This window comes from Anabrus simplex, chromosome 10 (genome assembly GCF_040414725.1).
Source record: "Anabrus simplex isolate iqAnaSimp1 chromosome 10, ASM4041472v1, whole genome shotgun sequence".
Classification (NCBI taxonomy): domain Eukaryota; kingdom Metazoa; phylum Arthropoda; class Insecta; order Orthoptera; family Tettigoniidae; genus Anabrus; species Anabrus simplex.
The window spans coordinates 35,022,137-35,035,326 of NC_090274.1; the positions used below are offsets into that span (position 1 = coordinate 35,022,137).

At 43.4% G+C, this 13,190-nt stretch overlaps 1 non-coding gene across 1 annotated transcript; it reads right to left on the reverse strand.

Moving 5' to 3' along the window:
- Window positions 1-3,910: 3,910 nt before the first annotated feature.
- Window positions 3,911-3,982, reverse strand: TRNAH-GUG (transfer RNA histidin (anticodon GUG)). Its single transcript has one exon. It is a non-coding gene; the product is annotated as a tRNA-His (tRNA).
- Between the last annotated feature and the right edge of the window lie 9,208 nt (window positions 3,983-13,190).

A 13,190-nucleotide genomic window follows, 5' to 3' on the forward strand; every position in this document is an offset into this window, starting at 1 on the left:
CGTCAACCGATATGCCAACTGAGGTCGGCTGAGTAGCAGCTAGAGGTGAAGGCCACCCGGCCGAGCAAAAATAATGGTGGTGCAAAAATAATCGAGAAGCCTCTGTTACTACATCTGCACGTGGTTTATGACCGCTTCGAGAGCACCAATAGAAGAAATAAACATATGCAGGGGAGGGACTTGAACAAGGATCTCCCTGCTGTTAGGCTCCCTCCATAGCAAGCACACTACGGCAGCATTGACTGAAACCCTCAGTGTGTCAGTGTTTGATGCTAATTTCTCGGCAAGCCTTTCAAGCTATACCAAGCCGATGAAACCAACGCGGCCGGATAGTGACTGCTACTAATTGCCAAACTACTCCAGAGATGGCAGAACGTGCATTAGACCATTGTTGGTTGTTGATCTCTTTCGTGGGGTTGGAATGCGGAACGAACAGCCACATCCATCAAGAGGGCGGTGCAAGGTAGAATCCTGTACGTTATCGCGTGTGGCCAGGATTTATTTATTTGCTATTTCGTGAAATATTGGAGTTCTTGCTTCTGAGTGGCTGTTTTCTTGTGCCATAAATGATGATTATATGACAATTGTGTGTTGTTGTAATATAAATGATTCAGTTTCGTGTGCTTGTAGTGTAAATATCAAACAAAGAAAGTGCGGGAATGATGCGATTTTGAAATGACTTCACACCGATCAGGGAGTAGTTCAGCAGGCATGCATGTAGAAGCGCCAGGGTCACGGGTTTCTACTGCGCAATCCGTACTGAATTCTAACCACTCTGTAACCGAACGATTATTAATAGAACCATTTACTTTATTTCTTTTACTGAGAAAAGCAGAATTATAAATGAAGGAAAACCGCGTCCGATTCTGAATGTAACTACACAACTTAAGTCGTGTGTTCATCATCTCAACAAAAATATTTATGAAACAGACCATTGGATTAGTGGATCTGAGATCTTAAATAAACTTTTCTGTTAGCTCGTTTGTTGTTTTCTGTTGAAAAATGTGTTTGGAATGACGGTCTGTTTGTGTTGATGCTTGTAATTTTTTTTTTCGGTTACATCCCCTAAACCAGAAGTCAGGAGTCGCCACTGCTTCAAATACCATTGGACTGAGCCAGGATCGAACCTCCCACGCTCTAATGTCTGAGCTAGGTTTGTTAGATTGTCCGTAGATAAGTTAGGACACCTGGCCGTCTCTTATACACTGACTGACAGAGCAAATGCAACACCAAGAAGGAGTGGTCAGAACTTTATGCCAATTGTAGGGTAGACTGACGTCACTGAGGTATGCTCATGATGTGAAATGCGCCGCTGTGCTGCGCACGTAGCGAACGATAAATGGGACACGGCGTTGGCGAATGGCCCACTTCGTACCGTGATTTCTCAGCCGACAGTCATTGTAGAACGTGTTGTCGTGTGCCACAGGACACGTGTATAGCTAAGAATGCCAGACCGCCGTCAACGGAGGCATTTCCAGCAGACAGACGACTTTACGACGGGTATGGTGATCGGGCTGAGAAGGGCAGGTTGGTCGCTTCGTCAAATCGCAGCCGATACCCATAGGGATGTGTCCACGGTGCAGCGCCTGTGGCGAAGATGGTTGGCGCAGGGACATGTGGCACGTGCGAGGGGTCCAGGCGCAGCCCGAGTGACGTCAGCACGCGAGGATCGGCGCATCCGCCGGAAAGCGGTGGCAGCCACGCACGCCACGTCAACCGCCATTCTTCAGCATGTGCAAGACACCCTGGCTGTTCCAATATCGACCAGAACAATTTCCCGTCGATTGGTTGAAGGAGGCCTGCACTCCCGGCGTCCGCTCAGAAGACTGCCATTGACTCCACAGCATAGACGTGCACGCCTGGCATGGTGCCGGGCTAGAGCGACTTGGATGAGGGAATAGCGGAACGTCGTGTTCTCCGATGAGTCACGCTTCTGTTCTGTCAGTGATAGTCACCGCAGACGAGTGTGGCGTCGGCGTGGAGAAAGGTCAAATCCGGCAGTAACTGTGGAGCGCCCTACCGCTAGACAACGCGGCATCATGGTTTGGGGCGCTATTGCGTATGATTCCACGTCACCTCTAGTGCGTATTCAAGGCACGTTAAATGCCCACCGCTACGTGCAGTATGTGCTGCGGCCGGTGGCACTCCTGTACCTTCAGGGGCTGCCCAATGCTCTGTTTCAGCAGGATAATGCCCGCCCACACACTGCACGCATCTCCCAACAGGCTCTACGAGGTGTACAGATGCTTCCGTGGCCAGCGTACTCTCCGGATCTCTCACCAATCGAACACGTGTGGGATCTCATTGGACGCCGTTTGCAAACTCTGCCCCAGCCTCGTACGGACGACCAACTGTGGCAAATGGTTGACAGAGAATGGAGAACCATCCTTCAGGACATCATCCGCACTCTTATTGACTCTGTACCTCGACGTGTTTCTGCGTGCATCGCCGCTCGCGGTGGTCCTACATCCTACTGAGTCGATGCCGTGCGCATTGTGTAACCTGCATATCGGTTTGAAATAAACATCAATTATTCATCCGTGCCGTCTCTGTTTTTTCCCCAACTTTCATCCCTTTCGAACCACTCCTCCTTGGTGTTGCATTGTCACTGTCAGTCAGTGTACTTTACCACCTATCATATATTGATACCATAAGAATAATTCAAGTCCGCCTCTTGTTGGTTAGTCTGATTAGCTGCCACCCTCGGAGGGCCGGGTTCGATTCCCGGCTCTGTCACGAAATTTGAAAAGTGGTGCGAGGGCTGGAACGGGGTCCACTCAGGCTCGAGAGGTCAACTGAGTAGAGGTGGGTTCGATTCCCACCTCAGCCATCCTGGAAGAGGTTTTGCGTGGTTTACCACCGGGATGGTACCTAACTTAAGGACACGGGTGCGTCCTTCCTTCTTCCTCATCTGTTCCATTCCAATCTTCTCACCCCTCCACAAGATCGCTGTTCAGCACTGCAGGTCAGGCCGCCCGGGCGATGTACTGGTCCTCCTCCCGAGTTGTATCCCCCAACCCAAAGTCTGACGCTCCAAGACACTGCCCTTGAGGCGGGGGAGGTGGGATCCCTCGCTGAGTCCGAGGGAAAAACCGACCTTAGAGTGTAAACAGATAAAGATGAAAATAATAATAATAATAATAATAATAATAATAATAATAATAATAATAATAATAATAATAATAATAATAATAATAATAATAATAATTCAAAATTAAAATACTATAACTAAAACATAACAGTAATTTTACGACAAAAGTAAGAAAAAATATGTTACGTAAACCATCAACAGTTCGCCTCTGTGGTGTAGTGGTTAGTGTGATTAACTAGCACCTCCAGAGGTCCGGGTTCAATTCCCGGCTCTGCCACGAAATTTGAAAAGTGGTACGAGTGCTGGAACGGGGTCCACTCAGCCTCGTGAGGTCAACTGAGTAGAAAGGGGTTCGATTCCCTCTTCAGCCACCCTCGAAGTGGTTTTCCGTGGTTTCCCACTTCTCCTCCAGGCAAATGCCGGGATGGTACCTAACTTAAGGCCATGGCCGCTTCCTTCCCTCTTCCTTGTCTATCCTTTCCAATCTTCCCATCCCCCACAAGTTCCCTGTTCAGCATAGCAGGCGAGGCTGCCTGGGCGAGGTACTGGTCATCCTCCCCAGTTGTATCCTTCCACCCAAAGTCTGAAGCTCCAGTACACTGCCCTTGAGGCGGTAGAATACCTCGCTGAGTCCGAGGGGAAAACCAACACTGGAGGGTAAACAGATTAAGAAAGAAAGAAAGAAAGAAAGAAAGAAAGAAACCATCAGCAAATTACGACAAAGTGAAGTTATTTGCCGTAAAGTGGTGTTCAAATCGTGTATTACTGAGTACAACCTTGAAGTTTCTTCAGAGATGTAATGGTAAAAATTTGCTCACTTGCCGTGACCAGGATTCGAACCTGGGTTATTGCGGCCACAACGCAATGTCCTAACCACTAGACGATCACGGCTACTGGTGAGCTGCCTCTTCCATTACTTAGTTGTGACAGTTCACCCTACGACATTCAATAGAGAATGCACCAGCGGCTGTTTGTAATGGGGCAGTTGGATCTGCGCCAGACCTAGCAAGCCAGATTGTTCCACTGTAGCTGGATGATACGGCAGCTCTCTGCAACCCCGCCAATATAGTGACGGTAGGTTAAGGAGCTCGTATATTGTGATGCCTACGTTTAAATCCGAATAAAACCCGAAAGTCCGCCTCTGTGGTGTAGTGGTTAGTGTGATTAGTTGCCACCACCGGAGGCCCGGGTTCGATTCCCGGCTCTGCCATGAAACTTGAAAAGTGGTACGAGGGCTGGAACGGCGTCCACTCAGTTTCGGGAGGTCAACTGTGTAGAGATGGGTTCGATTCCCACCTCAGCCATCCTGGAAGTGGTTTTCCGTGATTTCCCACTTCTCCTCCAGGCAAATGCCGGGATGGTACCTAACTCAAGGCCACGGCCGCTTCCTTCCCTCTTCCTTGTCTATCCCTTCCAATCTTTCCATCCCCCGCCAAGGCCCCTGTTCAGCATAGCAGGTGAGGCCGCCTGGGCGAGGACTGGTCATCCTCCCCAGTTGTATCCCCCGATCCAGAGTCTGAACCTCCAGGACACTGCCCTTGAGGAGGTAGAGGTGGGATCCTTCGCTGAGTCCGAGGGAAAAGATAACCCTGGAGGGTAAACGGATTAAGAAAGAAAGAAAGAAAGAAAGAAAGATAAAAACCTAATATCCTAAAAACTACTGTCGAGTTAAAGCAATCACGGACAAGAGAAAAGTTAGTTTCGGATTTGTTTTTTTTATGTTTTTATTTTTACAAGGTCTACTTAATGCGTATTTAGCTACAGTTTCTATTACTTACTTCCCGACAGGGCGATGGGAAGATTGGAAGGGATAGACAAGGAAGAGAAAAGGAAGCGGCCGTTGCCTTAAGTTAGGTAACATCCCGGCATTTGGCTGGAGGAGAAGTGGGAAACCACGGAAAGCCACTTCCAGTATTGCTGAGTGGACCCCGTTCCATGCCATTTGAAATAAATAAATAAGCATTCAGGGCTCTAGCCGGGCTGAGTGGCTCAGACGGTTGAGGCGCTGGCCTTCTGACCCCAACTTGGCAGGATCGATCCTGGCTCAGTCCGGTTGTTTAAGTGAAGGTGCTCAAATACGTCAGCCTCGTGTCGGTAGATTTACTGGCTCGTAAGAGAACTGCGGGACTAAATTCTGGCACCTCGGCGTCTCCGAAAACCGTAAAAGTAGTTAGTGGGACGTAAAGCCAATAACTTCTTCTTATTATTATTAGGGTTCTACCCAAGGTGATACATACCCTATCAGTGCAGGGATTGCGTGGAAGGACATTAATAGACAAGCTGATAGCTACGGCACCCAAACCGCGCAGTTACTTGCTCCGTGGCTTAAGTAAAAACATGGGCACGTATTTGACTGTCAAGCAGCCAGAGAGCGGTCAAATCGACACAGACCTTCTGTATACACATCTGTGTACGAGTGCACTTTCTTTTCATGTCTCGGCGAACAAGAAATCTTCTACCCTGATTAAAGTGAGCTCTTACAATGCAGCGGCCTGCACTCATTCACCAACACACACTTTCAAGTTGAATTCTGGGTTAATGTCAGTCGTTTATAAGGCGACAACGTGGGAACCAGAATTGAATTATAAGTTTTATTAGGGAGCTGACATTGGAAAGAGAACACGGGAAACTAGACGTCGGAAAAGAGAAACATGCGTGAAACGTTAGTCTACGGGTGGTGAATAAACGTAACTATTTTCACTACCTACCCAGAAGAAGGCCACGCAAGAGTGCATACAACTCTTAACGTCGGGAAGGGCATCCAGTCGTAAAACTGGGGTTGTTATACCTATACTTCCGGCCTCGAGTGTAATAATAATAATAATAATAATAATAATAATAATAATAATAATAATAATAATAATAATAATAATAATGTCCGCTAATCTGGTGTAGTGGTTAGTGCATTTAGCTGCCACCCTTGGAGGCCTAGGTTCGATTCCCGACTCTGCCACGAAAATTTGAAAAGTGGTACGAGGGCAGGAACGGCATCCACTCAGATTCGGGAGGTCAACTGAGTAGAGGGAGGTTCCACTCCCGCCTCAGCCATCCCCGGAGTGGTTTTCCGTGGTTCACACTTCTTCTCCAGGCAAATGCCGGGATGGTACCTAACCAAAGACCTCGGCCGGTTCATTCTCTCTTCCTTATCTATCCCATTCCATCCTTCCCACAAGGCCTCTGTTCAGCATAGCAGCTGAGGCCGCCTGGGTGAAGCACTGGTCCTCCTCCCCAGTTGTATCGCCGACCCAGATTCTGAAGCTCCAGGACACTGTCCTTGAGGCGGTAGACGTGGGATCCCTCACTGAGTCCGAGGGAAAAATCAACCCTGGAGGGTAAACGGATTAAGAAAGAAAGAAAGAAAGAAAGAAAGAAAGAAAGAAAGAAAGAAAGAAAGAAAGAAAATATTAATATATTATATAAATATAACCACGTGCATATTATCAATATTTTATATGAAGGATGAACGGTTGTACCGATTTATTCTGATATACATGTTTATGCAAATGTGGCTGTTAGGGTTTTGTTTTATATAATTTGAATTATAATGTTTAAATGTTTCATACTGATACACTGTAAGAGTTTATACAAGTATACAATAAATAAAATTAAATGAAAATCCACAGCCTGTTTCCAGTCATTCGGCTGGGCCAGGAATGGAATTGATGAAGCCCCCTCTAGCGGCGAGGATTGGAATTGTGCCAGCTGCCGAAGCCTCCGTCACTCCTCAGGGGGAATGATTAATGACTGACAGATGAAATGAAATGATATTGGAGAGTGTTGCTGGAATGCAAGATGACAGGGAAAACCGGAGACCTAGGGAAAACCGGAGTCCCGCTTCTGCTTTTTCCAGCTCAAATCGCAAATGGAGTGACAGGGATTTGAAGCAAGGAACCCAGCGGTGAGAGGCCGGCGCGCTACCACCAGAACCACGGAAGCTCTCCAAAAAAAGAAACTGTGTAACAGTCAGTTTCAAAATTTATAACCTCTGAAATTTTACTCTACTTAAGGTAGTTCTTTAACTTCATTTTTAACATTTGTATTGAAGAGACATTCTTTATGGCAATTCACTCTATAGACTAACAGAATAATGCCACAATGATTTACTTCCATATTTATTTGAATGGATACTGTAACTGCGCAGTGGATATTATTAGTATCCCTTGTACTATAATTGTGTATTACTGAATTTGTTTTATATAACGAGAATTGTTGAGTAGGAGTTAACATAGTCTAGGTAATTTAAAAAGTATTTTTAGTGTTCTTATTTCTCCCACCACTGTATACTATCCGAAATTTTTAATATCTGAAATGGGGTCAGCCTCCTTTCTTTTAATTAACATAAGCGTTTTATTCTTTTGATAACGAATCTACCGGGAGAGTTAGCCGTGTGGTCAGGGGCACGCGGCTGTGAGCTTGCATCCGGGAGATAGTAGGTTCGAATCCCACTGTCGGCAGCCCCGAAGATGGTTTTCTGTGGTTTCCCATGTTCACACCAGTCAAATGCTGGGGCTGAACCTTAATTAAGGTCACGGCCGTTTCCTTCCAACTCCTAGGCCTTTCCTATCCCATCGTCACCATAAGATCGATCTATGTCGAAAAGCAACTAGCAAAAAAATATAATAAATAATCTGACCAATTATAAACCGTTTAGAACCTAAGACTATGGTAGAGTACTTTTCTTTTTCTGATCTTCCCAGAACTTCTTCATACAGTACGTCGGCTGATTGCCTGTCTCTGTCCCTCCGATAACACTCTTGGAGGTTGACGTCGAATATGCGAAAACGAGAAATCCACAGAAGTGATCTGTTACCGTAAGTTTTACTATATTACTAGCTGATGTACCCGTGCTTCGCCACGGAATTCTACATTGAATACAGCATTCTACGTTAGGTAGTGTACACGTTGTGAGCAAGATTATATTAAGTTAGATAGCACTTAACGTTACCCTAGAAACGCGACGGGTCAGTCGCCAAACATCTATTCTCATATGAAAACTGGGTTATGGAATTTTCATTGTAATGGTAGGCCCTCTTGCCTACTATCAGTCACAATCAGGTTGAGGAGTTTTCATTATAACGGCAGACATTCATTCTCCACCTGCCTTTTTACATCCTCAGAAAGACCGTCTTAGTAGTTTGCCAATTGAAATGAACATAGGTCATTACAATGACGTCAGTAGGAATGACGCGATTAAAAGCAATGCTTTCATATGAATAACTCGATCAACTGAAAAACCACACATTTTCTCACTTTTAACGAACAGTGCTACGCTGCCGATCTAACAGTCCAAAGTTCCAGAGCTGGAATGACCAGCCCAGACAGCCGTGATCAGCGAACACACTTCGTCTTATTTCGGCCGGGTGGGGGTGTCGAATAGTGGAGACTCCCAGGGCAAAAACTATGCCGTTTTACTAATCTGTTTCCTAGGAGTACCCGATGAGTCGGAAAATCTCAGTTCACTACACTATGATGAACCAGTTTGTTACGTACCGGCAGTATCAGAAAATGTATGAACCAGAGGAATGGCATGCTAAAGAAGAAAGTTTTGCAACTCCCCAGCTATTTCCCGCCAATATTCAGTCAGCTGTTATACTTGGTATGCAGCAGTAATCCCATCTATCGGAGTTGAGAGCACCATAAGAGGCAAAGAACATCACAATAAACAATGATCAGTGTAATGTTATTGTTGATCAATGCTTTCGGTATTGTAGGCCTTCACACTTGGTTTTCTTCCGACTCTGAAATTTCACTCTTATCATAGTTGGTACGGTTAAATTGAATAAAACATAAATGATCAGAAATTGTATTCTCTATAACTTTTGTTAAGTTATGTAGTAATTTTCTATAGGACCAATAACATAGGTATTTAAAAATTAAATTTTAGCCGCCTTCCCCTAAACTACAATTTCATCCAGGGTGAATAAAATTGTTTACAACTTAGACTGTATTTTCTTATTATCTGACTCTATATACCGACTTTCATTAAATTCTGTTAACCCATTTTCTCGTGGCTCGGCGTTTTTTTTAGCATCAATCAATACTGATCTGCATTTAGGGCAGTCGCCCAGGTGGCAGATTCCCTATCTGTTGCTTTCCTAGCCTTTTCCGAAATGATTTCAAAGAAACTGGAAATTTATTGAACATCTCCTTTGGTAAGTTATTCCAATCCCTAACTCGCCTTCCTATAAATGAATATTTGCCCCAGTTTGTCCTCTTGAATTCCAACTTTATCTTCATATTGTGATCTTTCCTACTTTTATATACGCCATTCAAACCGAATCGTCTACTGATGTCATTCCACGCCATCTCTCCGCTGACAGCTCGGAACATACCTCTTAGTCGAGCAGCTCTTCTTCTTTCTCTCAGTTCTTCCCAACCCAAACATTGCAACATTTTTGTAACGCTACTCTTTTGTCGGGAATCACTCAGAACAAATCGAGCTGCTTTTCTTTGGATTTTTTCCGGTTCTTGAATCAGGTAATCCTGGTGAGGGTCCCATACACTGGAACCATACTCTAGTTGGGGTCTTACCAGAGACTTATATGCACTCTTCCTTTACATCCTTACTACAACCCCTAAACACCCTCATAACAATGTGCAGAGATCGGTACCCTTTATTTACAATCCCATTTATGTGATTACCCCAGTGAAGATCTTTCCTTATATTAACACCTAGATACTTACAATGATCCCCAAAAGGAACTTTCACCCCAGCAACGCAGTAATTAAAATTGAGAGGACTTTTCCTATTTGTGAAACTCACAACCTGACTTTTAGCCCCGTTTATCAACATACCATTGCCTGCTGTCCATCTCACAACATTTTCGAGGTCACGTTGCAGTTGCTCACAATCTTGTAACTTATGTATCACTCTATAGAGAATAACATCATCCGCAAAAAGCCTTACCTCCAATTCCACTCCTTTACTCATATCATTTATACATATAAGAAAACATAAAGGTCCGATAACACTGCCCTGAGGAACTCCCCTCTCAACTATTACAGGGTCAGACAAAGCTTCACCTACTCTAACTCTCTGAGATCTATTTTCTAGAAATATAGCAACCTATTCAGTCACTCTTTTGTCTAGTCCAATTGCACTCATTTTTGCCAGTAGTCTCCCATGATCCACCCTATCAAATGCTTTAGACATGGCAATCGCGATACAGTCCATTTGACCTCCAGAATCCAAGATATCTGCTATATCTTGCTGGAATCCTACAAGTTGAGTTTCAGTGGAATAACCTTTCCTAAAACCGAATTGCCTTCTATCGAACCAGTTATTAATTTCACAAACATGTCTAATATAATCAGAAAGAATGCCTTCCCAAAGCTTACATACAATGCATGTCAAACTTACTGGCCTGTAATTTTCAGCTTTATGTCTATCACCCTTTCCTTTATACACAGGGGCTACTATAGCAACTCTCCATTCATCTGGTATAGCTCCTTTGACCAAACAATAATCAAATAAGTACTTCAGATATGGTACTGTATCCCAACCCATTGTCTTTAGTATATCCCCAGAAATCTGATCAATTCCAGCCGCTTTTCTAGTTTTCAACTTTTGTATCTTATTGCAAATGTTATTGTTATCATATGTAAATTTTATTACGTCTTTGGCCTTAGTCTCTTCCTCTATCTCGACATTATCCTTGTAACCAAAAATCTTTACATACTGCTGACTGAATACTTCTGCCTTTTGAAGATCCTCACATACACACTCCCCTTGTTCATTAATTATTCCTGGAATGTCCTTCTTGGAACCTGTTTCTGCCTTAAAATACCTATACATACCCTTCCATTTTTCACTAAAATTTGTATGACTGCCAATTATGCTTGCCATCATGTTATCTTTAGCTGCCTTCTTTGCTAGATTCAATTTTCTAGTAAGTTCCTTCAATTTCTCCTTACTTCCACAGCCATTTCTAACTCTATTTCTTTCCAGTCTGCACCTCCTTCTTAGTCTCTTTATTTCTCTATTATAATAAGGTGGGTCTTTACCATTCCTTACCACCCTTAAAGGTACAAACCTGTTTTCGCATTCCTCAACAATTTCTTTAAACCCATCCCAGAGTCTGTTTACATTTTTATTTACCGTTTTCCACCGATCATAGTTACTTTTTAGAAACTGCATCATGCCTGCTTTATCAGCCATATGGTACTGCCTAACAGTCCTACTTTTAAGACCTTCCTTTCTATCACATTTATTTTTAACTACCACAAAAACAGCTTCATGATCACTAATGCCATCTATTACTTCAGTTTGCCTATAGAGCTCATCTGGTTTTATCAGCACCACATCCAGGATATTTTTCCCTCTGGTTGGTTCCATCACTTTCTGAATCAGCTGTCCTTCCCATATTAACCTATTTGCCATTTGTTGGTCATGCTTCCTGTCGTTCGTATTTCCTTCCCAATTCACATCTGGCAAATTCAGATCTCCCGCTACAATCACATTTCTTTCCATGTCGTTTCCCACATAGCTGACTATCCTATCAAATAATTCCGAATCCGCATCAGTGCTACCCTTTCCCGATCTGTACACTCCAAATATATCAAGTTGCCTATTATCTTTAGAAATGAGCCTTACACCTAGAATTTCATGTGTCTCATCTTTAACTTTTTCGTAGCTTACAAATTCTTCTTTCACAAGAATGAAAACTCCCCCTCCCACTATTCCTATCCTATCTCTACGATACCCACTCCAGTGCCGTGAGAAAATTTCTGCATCCATTATATCATTTCTCAGCCATGATTCAACTCCTATTACAATATCTGGTAAATATATATCTATTAAATTACTTAATTCTATTCCTTTCTTGACAATACTTCTGCAGTTCAACACTAACAATTTTATGTCATCCCTCCTTGATTTCCAGTTCCCTGTTGATATGGACTTAGCAACAAAAATACAAATTCATGAATATCTGTGTTATCAAAGCCGGTACGGTAACGATGTATGACATAAATGATCAGAAATTTAATTCTATATAACTTTCGTTATACATTACTTATCGATAGGGCCACTAATAATATAAATATTTGAGAATAAAATTTTAGGCCTTCCCCTAAACTACCATTTCACTCAGCGTGAATAAAATTATTTATAGCCTAGATTGTAGAGGCTCATCCCCCGACTTCACGTACCGATTTTCATTACATTCTCTTCAGCCGTTTTCTCGTGATGCATGTACAGACAGACAGACAGACAGACAGACAGACAGACAGACAGACAGACAGACAGACAGACAGACAGACAGACAGACAGACAGACAGACAGACAGACAGACAGACAGACAGACAGACAGACAGACATTACGGAAAAGTAAAAATTGCATTTCCTTGTTACTATGGACATGACCGATACAGAAATACCATTCTTTTCAAATCTGAGCAATGTACAGACAAAACTCTTATTTTATATAATATATAAATTAGCTTTTGAATGATATTGTACTACTATACACTTTGACATATTTAGAGTTAGAGTTACATTAAAAGTTGAGTTGAATTCCTCGGTGGAAGTTTGTATTTAACATTAGAGTAATTGTTAATGGTTACAATAATAGAAGATGAGCAGTGAATTTTGAATACTGGAGAGAGGTTGACCTACATGTTCCCAGGCAGCCACACACTTTCGGTGAATTCCGGGCTAATGCTGCTCATTTATAACCATAGCACGGCCAAGGACAGGTAAAGGTTGTGCTATTGGGTTATGTGCAAAAGACAGACTCAGAGAAATTCAGTCCACAGTACTTTCTCTACATACACTTAGCCCTGATAACGGGAACAGAGATGCAGGTAGGTCTGGTGTTACACAACAAGGAAATAACACAACATTGTCTGGTGATAAGAATATAGACGAGATTAGGGAAGCTCGCTTACGTCTAAAGATACAGGTGTGACCTTCATGCAAGTGATTTTAAGTACCGTAACAAAAAGTGCATCTCGGATTGTGTAACGTGACTTCATCTGCCATTTTATCCACAGCTGTTTCGCACAAGTCGACTTGGCCCAGTCTTACGACAGGATGCCCTTCCTGACGCCGACTCTATGTGGAGGGATGTAATTACAATTGTGTGTTTCTGCGGTGCTT